This window comes from Uranotaenia lowii, chromosome 3 (genome assembly GCF_029784155.1).
Source record: "Uranotaenia lowii strain MFRU-FL chromosome 3, ASM2978415v1, whole genome shotgun sequence".
Classification (NCBI taxonomy): domain Eukaryota; kingdom Metazoa; phylum Arthropoda; class Insecta; order Diptera; family Culicidae; genus Uranotaenia; species Uranotaenia lowii.
The window spans coordinates 129657921-129673614 of NC_073693.1; the positions used below are offsets into that span (position 1 = coordinate 129657921).

The 15694-nt window shown below is 40.0% G+C and overlaps 1 protein-coding gene and 1 long non-coding RNA gene across 6 annotated transcripts in view; one reads left to right on the plus strand and one right to left on the minus strand.

The window, feature by feature from the left end:
- The window catches only part of LOC129751924 (elongation of very long chain fatty acids protein 6), a 128885-nt gene that overhangs the window by 109088 nt on the left and 4103 nt on the right, over positions 1-15694 (plus strand). The window lies entirely within an intron of this gene.
- On the minus strand, positions 6416-7793 carry LOC129751925 (uncharacterized). The gene is made up of 3 exons (XR_008738826.1): positions 7683-7793; positions 7416-7573; positions 6416-6505 (listed from the first exon to the last, which is right to left on the minus strand). It is a non-coding gene; the product is annotated as an uncharacterized LOC129751925 (long non-coding RNA).

Sequence of the window (15694 nt, forward strand, 5' to 3'; positions counted from 1 at the left end):
AAAAGGGAATCATGTCCTACAATCTCTTATTTACAGATTATTAGAAACTGATAAAGTTATATATAACGGTTTATTTCCAAGATCTTGATGATTATTGGTACATATTTAAACATTTAAGATAACTTTAGATAATCAAACAATGCCTAAAAACAAGTGTTCATATTTAATTACCCGTATTTTGAAAAACATGGGGAAATTATAAACAATCCTTTGTGAATCAGTGAGATAAATTTTTAGTAAAAATTTATATTACACTTGAAGATGCATTTATTACCGAGTGCAAAACCTCTGGAAACAACATTTTACTGAATTTACTGTGACGAGATAGTTACATGATTGAATGCCCTTAGAACAGTTTCGAATGTTCTCAGAGATCTGGATTTTGTGAGCTGTAGTAACACGATTCGCATCTCGGTATTGGGTGTTAAATGTTAATCTTAAGTGTCCACGTCATTTATTCAGTCTGTAAAGCCTAAATCGGCTGAGACGGTGTATGTTTTTTTTTAAACAGACTTAGTATCTGTAACATATGAGAAAATGATAGAATGCCATATGACGATTGATTGATTGAAAAGTCCTGACACACCATTTCAATTTTTTTTGTAAACATGACTTAAAAACCCATAACGATTTTGTGTAGAATTTTTTTTTTATCATTTTAAGAAAATGTGACGAAAACCTTAAAATAGAATCGAGTTTGTCTAAGTGTTCAATGATTTGAGTTTTATGAAACAACCAAATCAATGAAATATGTTGAAAATTTTGCTTTTAAACACAAATGGAACAAAAATGGAAAATAAAAGTCTGGAAAACCTTGAATTTTTGACCGGGAAAACCGGGAAAAAACCGGGAATTTCAAAATGAAAATGTTGTGGCCACCCTGACCCAATCTCTTCGGTGATAAACGTCCCACAGTGGGCCAGGAACCACACTTTTATGGTAAAAATTGACTGCAGGCCAGAGAGTTGGTTGTAGCTCATCGCCTGGGTTGCCAAGTGCCCAGGTTTGTCTGTAAAACACAGACTTTTGAGTTTTTGACCCTTCGTCCAGATCTTGGTCAGACACAGGTTTAACCCAGATTTTTGCTCAGAGTGCCCAGATTTTAGAGACATTCAAAATTGAGTGATGAACTCAATATATCAATATATTCAGTGCCAGATTATACTACCCGGATCCGAGCGCGTCTGACAATCGGACCGATTACTGTCAAAAAAAGCTTGTCAGTTAAAAAATGAATTTTTTTTATCATCTATTTTTGAGTTTTCATCAAGCGAAACTTTATTAGTTCATGATATTAAGGACGTTTTTTATCTCCAAACTGTGAATAAGATTATAATACATCACTTCGGTATAAACATTCATAAATTTTTAAAGATATACTTTTTTAAGTTGTTTTGGGCTGAGAATAAAAAATCCTATTTTTTATACTTATGTCAAAGAAAATATCTAAATAAATACATCATAACGTTCCTAGAATATTGGAGATTCGATTCCAACATAAAAATTTGGTTGTCGCTTACTTGAAAAATTGACTTTTTTCCGGCTTTTTAGGGATTTGAACCACTGTGCGCGGTTTCAATCATAGCAATAGTTTTTTATATGTCATAAATTCGTTGATGGAAAGCATCGGTAAATCAATCCCACCAATCCAGATTCTTAGAGGCAGCGCGAGGGTGTTAGCCTGCCGAAAAATGTTTTGTTTCAATAATATTTAATATTTTTATAATATGTGTTATCTAGATGTTAAATAAAATAAATTTATTCCGAATAACAGTGCTTTTTGATAAATCCACATAGTATATAAATTTACAATGGCAGCAATAATAAATTTGGATTCAGAAAACGAACCTCTAGGATCTGACCTTATTTGGACTGGAAATCCGGACCGAATTTTTTCTGGAAATCCGGATCGAATTCGGTCTGGAAATCCGGACCAATTATTTTGATGACAGTTTGTTTTTGGCATCGCGTCGTGTAGTCAGGAAACTTGTGTCACCAGAGCACTGAACTGGTCCGAATTCGGTCGGTTTTCAGTCTGTTTTCGGACCGATTCACGGGTTAGATCGGACCAAATTCCAACCGATTTTGGTCCAATTTTTCGATCCGGGTAGAATCTCGCTTGTATGTATTGATACTTCATTAATCATTCATTTAAACTTATTTTTTTAATTAGTTTGGCATGGTACGGGGTAGGAAACAGTGTTTGTTATATAGTTCTCAACTCGAAACAACTCAAAAAAACATCCATCATCCCCCCCGCCCCTAATCCACCGGAAAAATCGTCAAAAATTCTGTTAGATACTAAATTTGTGATCTTTCTTCTGTCCAGACAAACACAGACTTTTTTTCAAATTATCCTCAACATCTGGCATCCCTGTTATCGGTGTCTTCGACTAAGTTACTTGATTATATTTATGCTATCTATTGATGGACTTGGATTAATTCGCTTTTTCTTTCGCACTTTTGAACAAATTTGTAAAAATAAAGAATAAAAAAAGGTTTTATGTTATTTTCTTTTTTTTTACTTTTTTACTTACTTGTTAAAATTGTGTTAATTTCTATTGAAAACCTAGATCTATTATCTAGATCTATAATTTGCCGTTCAAATAGTTTTTTTTTTTCAAAACAACATTAATTTTAATCAATAGATTTAGGAAAAAAAATTTTACAATGAGTATTTCGTAATTTTGTAAGACTTCTACTGCCGCTGGAAGCATTATTGTCCCATGTTACATTTTGATATGTGAGGTATTTTGGTGTCCACCGCCTCGTTCCGATGGATATTTTTATTGTATTTCATAAAAACATGTTTTTAGAGTGAACATGATGTTTCTATCAAAAAACGGCAAACAAAAATTTTGAAACTAGTCCTCTAGACACCAAAAAGTAGGAAATATCAAAATGTAACATGTGACAATTATGCTTCCAACGGCAGTCTAAGTTCTGAAAATTTGCATTTTGAAAATGAGGACTTTTGTGAAAAGAAGGAAGTAGGGTCCAGAGAAGAGGGGTGGTGGTTCATTCTTAAATTTTCAGGATTCGTATTGTAGACCATACAGACTCTATTGGCCAATTTTTGCAAATTTCGGATAAGATTTCTATTTACTGTACACTAGACTGCCCGGAATTTATGCGCTGCAAGCTGAAATTGATCCTAGACCTAGTACAAGGTTTCATGCCAAATTTGGGCTAGATCAGATTACGGGAAGGGGTCGCTCAACGAGCCTAAAGTTTGTATGGGATCTTGAGACATTTTCTTCCGGAGGAACATGAAAATCCAGTTTTTCATGAATATCTTCGGTCCCCTTCGGCCAATTTCTTTTGAAAACGGGTTTTCTCAAAGCCTAAATTATGACAAATATTTCATTCGAAGACTGCATTTCATTTCGACTTATGATAAAAATTATGTTATTCATGAAAAACTGAATTTCCATGTTCCTCCTGGGCTTGTGATATAGCTCAGTTGGCAAGTCTGTTGTCTCCTGAGCCGATGTCCGCGAGTTCGAGCCCAAGAGTAAACATCGAACACAGTTGTACCGGATGAGTTTTTCAATAACGATCCGCCAACTGCAACGTTGATAAAGTCGCGAATGCCATAAAGATGGTAAAACGACTATAATCGAAACAAAAAAAAAAAATGTTCCTCCTGAACAAAATATCTCAAAATCCCATACAAGGTTAAGGCTCGTTGAGAGACCCCTTCCCGTGATCCGATCTGGCCCAAATTTGGTATGAGACTTTGTAGGTATTAGGCCTAGGATCAATTTAAGCCTACAGCGCATAACTTTTTCAAATGTCGGGTCATTTGGGGCACTCTACTGTGCACACTTGACATGGAATGAACCATACAGTAAATTTTAAGAAAAAATCGTAATTTGTAGAAATGCATAAGTTCTACAATTTTTATTTTGCACCTTTTTTCATATTTTTGGGCCTTGAATGGATGTATAGGAAAAGTAAACTATTGATTGAATATCAATTTTAAACAAATTGCAGAAGTCGATTTTGACGGCATCTAATCATTCTTTAAAAAGAAAAAAAACAGAGTGGTACTATCTTTTTTCGCTCAGTTTTTGCCTGGCCTGGCACGATGTTTGGTCTATAAAATGATAATAATTTTTCGACGTTTGAACTAATCTCACTCTAAATTTTCATCACTTTGACACCTTTGGCAAAGTTGTAGCCAGGAAAAATTCTTACAAGATGGCGGGCGTGACATAAGACTATGAAATCTGATAAGTTGGACATTAGATTGGATTCTCACTTTATTTTTTTTTTATTTTGGGATAAATTTTCCAATAGGATAAAAATCTCATTTTTTTTCTTGTGCCTCTGGAATGTAGTGGTCATGCACCATTTTACTTAGAAGCTCGAGTAGTGCTTTTCCAATCATATCAACTTTGGTACAGTACACTTTTCAGCCCATTTTTAGCATAGAGTTAGCGCCGAGCGGCATTGAAATTTTCCAACCTCTTCTTCGGGTGGATGAATATGCCTTTTAATAAACCATTAAAGAGGTTTAAAAATGTTGGATGATTTTAAATTTGGGCTCAAATGAAAGGGGAGAGCTTTCTATTTAGTGATGTAAATATTAGCGATGCTAATATTAATAAATACACCGTAACGCACAATATTCACGACTCACGAGGGTAGAAATCCAGGCTACCGTTTTAGAAGTGCTTTAATATTTCTTTGTGCGAAGTATTTGTAACATACCTTCGTTCATACCTTTCCAGATGTTCATTTAGATTGTTTTACACTTCAGAATGTGTAGAAATTGTTCGGTTTTCAACCTTAAAATTTCAAAATAATTGTATAAAACCTACCTGGTTCATGAAAGCTGTGTTGTGCTTATCTTTTCTAAGAGATTTATTAAAATGGTAGCTTAAAAGTATGTATGTCAAATTCTAGAGCCTCGCTGTTATCCTCTATATGAGTAAAGTTTCGAGAGATTTTCGATGACTGGTACCTGGTATGTACACTGATGGACGAAAGTATTCGACACATGCTAACTCATCGCATTTATTTGAATTTAGATTACCTTTAAATAGTTAGTGATTTTTGCATATATTTTTTATATGAATAGATTTTGGCCCAAAATTTCTGGGAAATGTTTTTTTCCATCCAAGGGCATGACATTTTCTGTACTCAACTCTTTTTAATAAGAAGGAGAGAAATGTTTAAACAACGAAAATTTCAACAGAACTTTAAAAGTGTCGATTACTTATCAGTGTACCTTTGATTGAACTACTGCACTTTCAACGAAGGAGCTATTTGAAACTATAAACACGAACGGGAAGTGGCGATTAAACATTCAAAGTAAGACACCCCCGAAATCGCCCGTTGGAGATTTATGAGCTGATGTCAATTCAAAACGATATCATAAATGTCGTTTTTTATTGGACCAGGTTTGGTTTTATTCCCTTATGTGTGTTTTTACTTTTTTTTCGATTTTTCATAAGCACAACACAGCAGAAGGTCAGAAGCTAACAATTTGAGAAAGATAAACTTTGGTTGATAAATTTCAGCCGTAAAGTCAACGTCTTGCGGTCATCTTTCAACAACAGCAGCAACACGACAAAAAGCGCCGCGATATGATGAATGAGGCATACTGAATAACAGCCGGCGTTTATAACGCTAGCCAGAATAATATGTCTCAGTTAATGAGCGCTGTTAACTGTTCGAAATCTTAATAAGCTCACACTATGGCAGATTTACTAGATTGGTTCAGGTTCAATGTGAACGACCCTCCGCCTCTTCGCTTCGTTGGGGAAATCATTTGTCTGAGCTAGTCAATCCAGTTTATTGGAAAACAGCTTAAAGTACAGGTGCCGGTCAACGAAACGCGACTCAGGATTCTTCTTCCTACTTCCCAGCTGGCCAACCGACCGGGCAGTTCAATTAAGGTGTACCGCAATCGATTCAAGGAGGTCGGGAAGTTATCGGCTGCTGCAAAACCAGTGAAATTGAGATCAACCGAACACACAAAATTTCTGAGGCCGGAATTTAGCAAAATTTTGCTCAAATTTGACCAGCTAAAAAGTTAGCAATGAAATTAGCAAATAAAAATTACTAAAATTTTAGCAAAATAGTCAAAAGTGTCCGGACTAAGTTTTTACTAATTTTTCAGTAAATGAAATCTTTGTTTGCTAAAATTTTAGCAAAAATATTTTTGCCCCAAAAATTACTAGAATTTTAGTTAATTCAAAATTTTGAATTATCCGTTGTGATTCTATTTAGAAATGAATATGTTTAATGCATTTTGGATTTATTTCATTTTATTTTACACTTTAAAAAGTAAAGTATACTCAATTAATGCACAATTTGGAACACCCGCTTAGGTGAGGGGTAATTACAAGGCGTTGTCCTTGATCTACAGCAACCACAACAACGCAACCGTCTGAAGGTTGCATAATCCCGCTGGTGTTTTCCGAAACATGAAGGCGTTCCATGGATACCGAAAATATTGATATATGAGCCATCCATGAATCGCGTCTTCCGGAATCTGAGAATTGGAAAAAAAATTACATAAATTGTTAATAATGCTGGACAGATTAAGTCACATTGAAGAACAATATTTTAGATTCTTTTTAAGGGGTGGGATGAATCATCCAATAAAAAGAAAATACCTAAAAAACTATAGGGAGTTTCGAATGGTATTAAGCTTTTGGGCTATTATTAAGAAAGCCAAAAATTAGTAGTCTGTTAAGATTTTGTTTCATGTATAGAATTGTATAAGAATTCAGATTTTGATTCTTACATTTTATATAAGTATTTTTATTTCCCGGTTCTATCAAATATGGTTGACGCCTAAAATTTTAACTCGATTATTAATATCTGTAGACAAATCAAGAGACAAAACAGACAGAAGAAAACCGAAAGCAATATATTTCAATGTTAAGTAGAAATTTCGTTTTATTGAAGCCTAATTATGAATCTGTATAAAAAATGATTACGTTCATCATGTAAGGATTTATGTAACGATATTTTTTGCAATGAATTTATTTAAAACAAAATTAATCTTAAATGAGAGCTGACAAAAATTTACCTTAATACTTGAAAACGTTCAGTGGGCAAGAACGTATTCCGAGTTTGAATGATTAAAAGGTCGGAACTTTATTTTCAATTTACCACATCATGATGGTAAAGGTGCAAAAATTTTTTTTTCGAAAAAGCACGCTTTCAAGTTTTTTGTGTTGTTATTTTCCATATATTTTTCGCAAAGTGGTAGTTTTTGATCGATCAAAAAAGCATGAAAGTATGTATTACTAAGCAAATCAGATTTTCACATAATTTTTAATAACATTTAAAAAATCGTTGAACATTATTAAATTTTGATAGAGCAGTTTTGCACTCATACCCTCTTTGGCCCTTAGAGTCTGTTAGGAAGTTTACTTAAAAAAATGTCAACTAACCTTTTTCTCCTTATGCTACCAAAAACGAATCTCTCTCCATAATTTCCTCGGTGCTTGAGACATGCACCGGCTGATATCCACATGATTCCATTACGATGTACAATGTTTGCCCGCATAACATTAGTAGCTCTTCCAAAAGATGTATGAATTTTGAAAATCTGAAATGGAAAAAATTCTTTCAAATTCAAATTCAAAGTAGATTTCGAAACTGCTGCTGCGAAAGGCATAATACTGATGAGCGATTTATATTAATTTAAAAGAACTTACCAACCTTGAGCTCTTTTTTTGGCAAACACGAAGAAACAGTCTTTCCGGCAACGATTTTCCACCTCTAGCGACGCAACGAAAACTGTCATTTTCATGCCCCCCCGGCAGACTGAAAGCGGTCTGAATCTGGATCAGAGAGACAGTGGGGCCAAATGACAATCGATATCGGCATAACATAAGCGTGATTTTTAAACAGATATCCACTAGCAGGGGCAGAAAAAAAGATGACCTGAAAACAAAGGAAACATCAAATAAAATAAACAGAAATATTTTTTTTGTAACAAGCCCTTTACGCACGGAATGCAACACGAATCCAGAACGGCTTCTTCCCTATTTTCCGGATAATCTGCAGCCCACTTTGCACTTAATTAATTAAGGGTTTTGTTTTGTTGGTTTCGGTGCAGCCATTCCAAACAGGTTTCTACCAACCAGATGGGGAAGAAAAGGGTGCTTGACCTACGGTGTGACCATCCAGATTGAATAATCTTAAGAAGCTGGTTGATTTCCGGAAACCCTACAGTTTTTTGCCTTGGAAATCTTATAGGCCGTTCCGCTTCTTCCTCTAAGGCCACGGACGAGTGGCCTTGGGGGTGGTCAAACCAGATGGGCAAGTGGAGTCGGGGGCGGCAACGATAGACAGCAGCAGCTCCGGAGCAGCAAGGTCAAACAATACTCGGGAAATATAATTCCTCGGGAACACCTAAAACCACCATTCAGCACAGAAAGAACCCATCGATTGTGCACAGCCGTCCGTTTCATTTGATGAAGGAACCACCAGGTGAAAACGGAATTCAAATGTTCCGAAAACGCAAGCGATCCGTGTAAACGTTTTGAAATCGCGACCGCCCGAAAAAAAAACAAACTCCTGTCAAAACGAAAAGCGGTTCGTGTACTAACTAAAAGTTCGAGTCCATACTACTGGAAATACTAAATGCAGTAGCAAATGGGTTATTTTTACTCAAATTGAGCAAAACGCAAGACGAAATCAGAAAGTGCTAACTCAACAGTAAAAATTTTTTTTTGCTAACGGAAAGTAACAGCTCATTTTTGCTAAGTGGAGCCTCGAAAGTTTTGTGTGAACGGACGAATTCGTTTATCACCTAAATGGGCAGCAGCGGCAGCTGGACCAATCTGTCAGTCCGGAGGCTTCTCAAGGTGAACAACTGGCACGTTATCAGAAGCTTCACCCGGACCTGAGGGGGTACTCGATTGATAGATTTCAAATGCTTGTGTGGTTGACGAAAACGTTACTTTTTCGATTATCTCAACTGCTTTTTTTTACAGTAAAAGCACTGCTATGAACTGACGTCTTTTCCATACGAAATTCCACAGTATCAAAAAATCCATTTCGGTTTGTTTCGGAATTGTGTGATCAGGCTTCGCCATATTGTCAGAGACGGTGATAGGAGGAGTGAGGTGTACAATCATTCGACCATTACCTCAGCATGTGCAAAAACGATGTTTACAAAATGATAAATGCGAAAATGATAAGAGCGATGTGTCCTTGGCCGATGATGTTTGATTCCGAATATCCTGCTCTACATCATCACTGTAGGATTGATAACAGGTGAATGAATTATAGAGAGCGATTTCATCTTGGTAACGCTAGCAAATGAGCGAAAATTATCTTTCAGAGATTAGCGTAATGACCGAAGAGATTTGAACTAAGAACACAAAACAATCGGCACGTGGCGGCGGTGATACATCCGTAGCAAAACACGGATTGGCGTACCTTTGGATAGTTGAGCCAATCCGAAAACCCCTCTCTTCTGCTAGATTCTTCAAGGAAGGCTGGTCCGATTTATTGGTTGGTCAGCCAGCCAGGCAATTACCCCGCGTTTAATAAATATTTTATACCCATACACTTTTTTCGGCAATACGAACCAACCTTTTCTCATGTGGTCATGGATGCTGGAAACCGGTTTTACTATAGTTGTTATTTATTTCACGTTGTGCAAAATAAAATGTTTTGACCTATGGCTATTGTCTGCAATCGATTTCGCAAGTGCCTTCAATGATGATGAATTGCGTCACAAGATGATGGGCAAATGTTGGCGGAAGTATGTATCGTATTGTAAAAGTTTTTTCTTTGTCTCTCTTAGACAATGAACGCGTGGACGAGTGAGGCGAATATACCGGGAAGGTTCATGTTTTGAGAAAAGTTAATTTTTCACCTTCAATTGATAATTTGAGGTTTTTTTTTTGTTAAATCTTTATTTGAAACGGCTTATATGTACCTTTAGGCTTTAAGGAGCCAAACTCGTTTTGTTTGATTATAATATTTATACAATAGAGTACCGCATTCAAAGAATAATGATTGAACATGATACGGGAAAATATACGAATAAAATTCCTACTCTGGTTCAATCTATTAAACCAGGATTTAAGGACCTTTGGGATTATCGAGTGTAGCCACCGACCCAACTCATCCTTGTCCTATCTGCGCTGCCAGTTGACAAGAGAGTTTCTCCGAGCCAAGAAGTAAAATTCGTTGAATACGATTTCACGCTGGTAAATGTTGCCTTCCATCGGACCCACCTTTGCAAGGGAATCTGCCCTCTCATTGCCTACTATCGAGCAATGTGAGGGGACCCAGACAAAGGTGTTGGAAATGCAACGTCTTGACAATGTAGTCGATAATAAGTGAAGTAGTGTTCAACAGGTCGTGTGGTCGTGATAATATTCAGATCGCAATGAATAGCAGATAACGCTGCGATGTACGCAGAACATGGTGACTGGAGACAGTATGAGGCGCTAAAGATTTCGTAGAACATTCCAAATCCTGTTGATTGTAAATTGAATAGATCTTTCAAAGGGAGGATTTCTGCTAAAACTTCAAGACTCATGTTATGCGTTGAGGGCATATATCCCAAAGCGTTGCGGAGACAACGGTATTGGATACGCTCGAGTTTTATGACTGGAAAGAGAAATTACCATATTCCATCACTGAGTGAATAGTTCGATACAATTTTAAAAGATCTTCTGAATGGACTCCCCACCAGGTGCTAGTTCTCTGTGGAGCTAGTGATTGATCGGAGAACATTGACTCTTTCTTGGCATTTTCCTGTCAGATACTCAATTTGGGCTCTTCAGGTACACTTGGGTTCAAACCAAACCTGAGACACCTCGATTGAGTGATCGTTCTGCATAGGAGTTGAAGCTTAGGTTGAGCATGTCTAAGTTTCTTAGAGAAAACAACCATATCCGTTTTCTGAGGAGGAAACTCGATCCCAAGCTCAAAGTCATTCTTTTTTTTATTAGTTGATCACCCAGGTGGTAAATCCTTTTTACGGATTGCATTCCAAGGCACGGTGAGCGACCGAGTCCCCCCAGTATGCTACTCTGGGGCCATGGGTGCAATTGGACGACTCATGATACTATGTACACCTACGCCATAAAGTCCACCTGGGGCCTCTGGCCATAATTCCCATCCGGACCTGCAACGAAGGCTATACTCGAGATGGGAGACCAAGTCCGCGCTTAAGCGCGGCAAACTCCAGTTCGAGTCAAACTCCAGCATATATACCCTGCCTCTTGTTACGATTCAAGACTAAGGACCTCTCCTCTAACGACTTGAGATCCGGCCTTTACTCGCAAATCGAGACTAGCTAAGTTCCCACGAAAAACGTGCGCTCCGCCTCTATTCGAGACCACTGCAAGAGACCGATGACCTCTCCTCTAACGACTTAGGATCTTGGCTCCGCCTGGCTTGGTTCGAGGCCCTCACCTCTTTGCCCGTCCGTGTGCCGATCGAGAGCAGCTTATCCTGGACACGCGCCTGTCACAGCACACGTCCGGGACTTGACGAAAAACTACTCGGATGATTCCCGGCGAAGAATTCATCCTACACCGACTCAGATGACTCACCCGCCGACGACGTGAAGTCACCCTACCCGAGAGTATTTCGCGGCGTAAATACTCTTCCCCCTACGAGTTCGACTACGAAGAAGGTCGAGTCTTATCCCCGCAGCCTCCCTCGTAGGGAGCGCGTTCTACTCACATACTCCGCGGCGGTGGAGGTATCCTACACAACGATCGCGACGTACCTAAACAGCTCGGCATACGCAGGAGGTAGAGTCTTATCTTTGTATGCTTTACTGCTAGGATCGGACGCACACTACTCGAATGCCCCCCGCCGAAAGGACATTCTACTCCGACCGTGGTCCGGTCTTCCTCCTCCCTTTTTGGCTGGCAACCCTAGGGTTTTTGCCCGCCGTATGCCGAATCGAGAGCAGCTTATCCTAGACTCGCGCCTGTCACAGCACACGTACGGGTCTTAGGCGCTTGCAACTCAGATGAATCCCGACGGTGATGTCATCCTACCCGACTCGAGTGGCTCATGCGACGGTGACGTGAGACCACTCTACCCGAGAGAACTACGCGACGTGAATACTCTTCCCCCTACGAGTTCGACTGCGGAGAAGGTCATGTCTTATCCTCACAGCCTCCGTCGCAGAGGGCGCGTTCGACTCGGATACTCCGCGACAATAACGTTGAAGGTATCCTACACACAGACGCGTGACGTACCTAGCAGCTCGGCATACGCAGAAGGTATTGTCTTATCTTTGTATGCTTTACTGCCAGGGTCGGACGTACACTACTCAGGTGCTCCCCGACGAAGGAGTCACTCTACACCGATCGCGGACTGGTGCTGGTTCCAACTCCTCTGCAGGGCAGTCATGATCCGGGTGAACCCATCGCTGACCACGCGCCATGTATTGGCGTCCTCGCACATCCTCCGCACGATGTTGTCGGCTGTCGCGTCCGGTCCGCAGGCGGCAAGCATGTTAGCACGTACCTCTTCGAACCTTGGACAGCTGAACACTACGTGCTCTGGCGTCTCATCTATGTCTCCGCAGGTTAGACAGGATGGCGAAGCCACGTGTCCAAACCGATGGTGGTACTGCATGAACCATCCGTGACCAGTCAGGAACTGTGTCATGCAAAAGTCCACCTCACCATGTCTTCGATTCATCCAGGATCCCATATTAGGAATCAAGCGATGGGTCCACCGGCCACGTTTCCAGCTGTCCCACTGGTGCTGCCAGTTGGACAGCGAGGTCTCTCTGGCATGTTTCCGCACGTCGGGCATGTGCCTGTGCTGGTAGCAGAAGGTATCTTCCTCTAGCAAGACCGAGATGGGCATGACCCCCGCCACAACATCAGCAGCTACCGAGGACACCGTTCGGTATGCGCTGATTACACGCAGGTTCATCAGCCGCTGCACACTGCAGAGCTTTTGCAGATTATACTGCCTGCTCAAGGCTGCCTTCCAGGCTGCCACTCCGTAGCGCAGAATGGACGAGGTCACACTCGCCAGGACCCTCCTTCTGCTGCAGCGGATCGCCGAGTTGTTCGACATGGCCCGTCTCAGTCGGTCGTCGATCATCACCCCCAGGTATTTTACCGCACGCTTGGACTCAATTGCGCACGGTCCAACTGCGATCGTCCCTGATTGTGCTGAAATCAGGTTGGTGATCAGCACCATCTTGGTCTTGTGGTGAGCCAGGCGTAGGCTCTTGGAGCGCATCCAGTTTTCCACCTTCTCAATAGCTACTGTGGCGAGTAGCTGGACTTCCTCCGTTGACGGGCCAGATGCCAGGAGAACTATATCGTCGGCGAATCCCACAAGTCTCACTCCTGTGGGAAGACGCAGTCTCAGCAGTTCGTCGTAGACGATGTTCCACAATACCGAACCAAGTATCGATCCTTGTGGGACCCCTGCCGAGACTCTCACTGTTTCCAGTCCCTCGCTGGTCATATACTGTAGTTGGCGGTCACGGAAGTAACACTCCACCATCCTACAGATATATGCCGGAATCCTCATGTTGATGAGCGACGACGCAATCGCTGCCCAACTGATGCTGTTAAACGCGTTCTTGACGTCGAGAGTGACCACTGCGCAGAACCGATCTGCTCTCCGTTTTTTCAACCTGGCTTCATCTGCCCTTTCGATGACCAGTCGAATGGCATTCACCGTGCTACGACCTTTCCGGAAACCGAACTGTTAGTCGGAAAGTCATTCTGTCTAAAGTATCTTGTAAAGGTCTGTGCAGATGATCTGCAAGTTGTCTTGAAGTGTAGTCTTCGGAGAGACAGCTGTCGATGTCACTTACGTAAAAGTTGTACAAAAGTGGGCTCAAACATGAACCCTGCGGGAGGCCCATGTAAGAGGTTCTTCTAACTGCAATATCTCCGTGAGCAAAGTTCAAATGTTTCTTACAAAGCAAGTTGTATGAGATGTTGTTCAATAGAGGAGGCAGACTGACAAAACTTCTATTGAAACTGCATTAAAAGCTCCCTCTATGTTCAGAAACACTGGGGGTCCCACCATAAATTAGGAGGCTTTCTACAAACAGATGATTCTTGGATGGGTTTTGTTTGAGCGCCAACTGCACTATCGTGTATAGAAAAAGAAAGAAAATGGTACTCCTCCAAACGAGGTAAAACATGTATAGAGTCGATGGTTTTTTTAATTGTGTAAGAGAACTTTTTCCGGTCAAGACACATCTTGTAAGGTCACATGTCATACTTATTGTGTTTGAAGAGCTGACCCCATTGGTGATACTAATTTCGATAGGCATCACTACCATTCGGTTTATGGACCACCTTCCACTGGGAATGTTACATTCTACGGTGTTTCGTGTTCTAAATCGGTACCACGAAAGTTTGACTATCGATCGGAAAGAAAAAGTGGCGAAATGGACCTCCGTATAATGGGTAGTTAAGCTTTCATGTGGAATCCCACCAGTTCAGTTCGAGATGTGGCGAAGAAACTAAATCTAACCAAAACTTTCGTGCAAGATGCGAAAAACGTGAAGGACTACTCACGTACAAAGTCCAAAAGGCGCCTAGTCGCTATGAACGGCAGAATACGGTAGGTAAAACACGTGCACGGAAGCTCTACACCTCGATGTTGACGAACCCACATTGCCTCGTTATGGATGATGAGACGTACGTAAAAGCAGACTACCGGCAGCTTCCAGGGCTCCAGTTTCTCACCGCTCTTCATAAGTTCAATGTCCCTGAGGACGTTAGAAAGCAGAAGATGTCAAAGTTCGCCAAAAAATACATGTCAAGCAATTTGCTCGTGTCACTATTCTTTTTTTTCAAAGTTAACGATTTAATTGGGTTTCTATGCATTTGTTCTATACGGGCTTACTCTTAGAAAATGTCGTTATTTTTAAAAGCAAAAAAAATATCTTTAATAGACTATTAAAATAGCACTATAAATATACATATACAAAGAAAAAAAGTTGTTCTTTCACTTTCAACAACCCGTTTGTTTCTAAATGCTTTTTGGTATCATCAGGAGTGCTATTTGTTTGCGAGCCTTAGAAAACATAGATATTTTAGGATATAGAAATTACATTTTTACTAACAGAAAAAAAAATTCAAATACAAACCAAATTTTGCCTATTTGATACTCAAAAAAATAGGCTTTCAAATGTAGAAAACAGTTTTCAAAAATTCAACTATAGACTGAGTTATTGACGATAATGTGCAAAAATTTATTGTTGGCCAAAGTTACCCCGTCTTACGGTATCCCGGACAAGTCAGTTCTAGTCGGCATTAATTTGCTAACCCACTGATGCCGGGGAATATGTTTACTGGGCAATATTCTCTGCTTCGATTCTCTGAAAGATGGTATGTTAGACAAGCAACCATACTGTAGTCGGTGCTGCTCTGAGTTTAAGACTTCTGTACGGTTTAAAATGCGCCACTCCTAAAAGGATACCGCACAGAGATGAGGACATATGCACTCTTCCTGGTGTGCTTTTTGTCTCTGCGTCTCTACAGAGTTGGGCTAGTGTTAATGAAAAACCATCGAATGTGCTTTGTTAAGCGACACTAGGGAGAAGTGCCACCATGCATGTTGATGTGCAATAGGGCGGTTCAAAGAAGCCATTTTCTTAAAATCTCTTAAGTCCGAATGATTGTACTGATGAAGCTTCAACAAACCTGTTCTAAGGAACTTTTGATTTCTTGGAGATACTGACTGAAAATAAAGC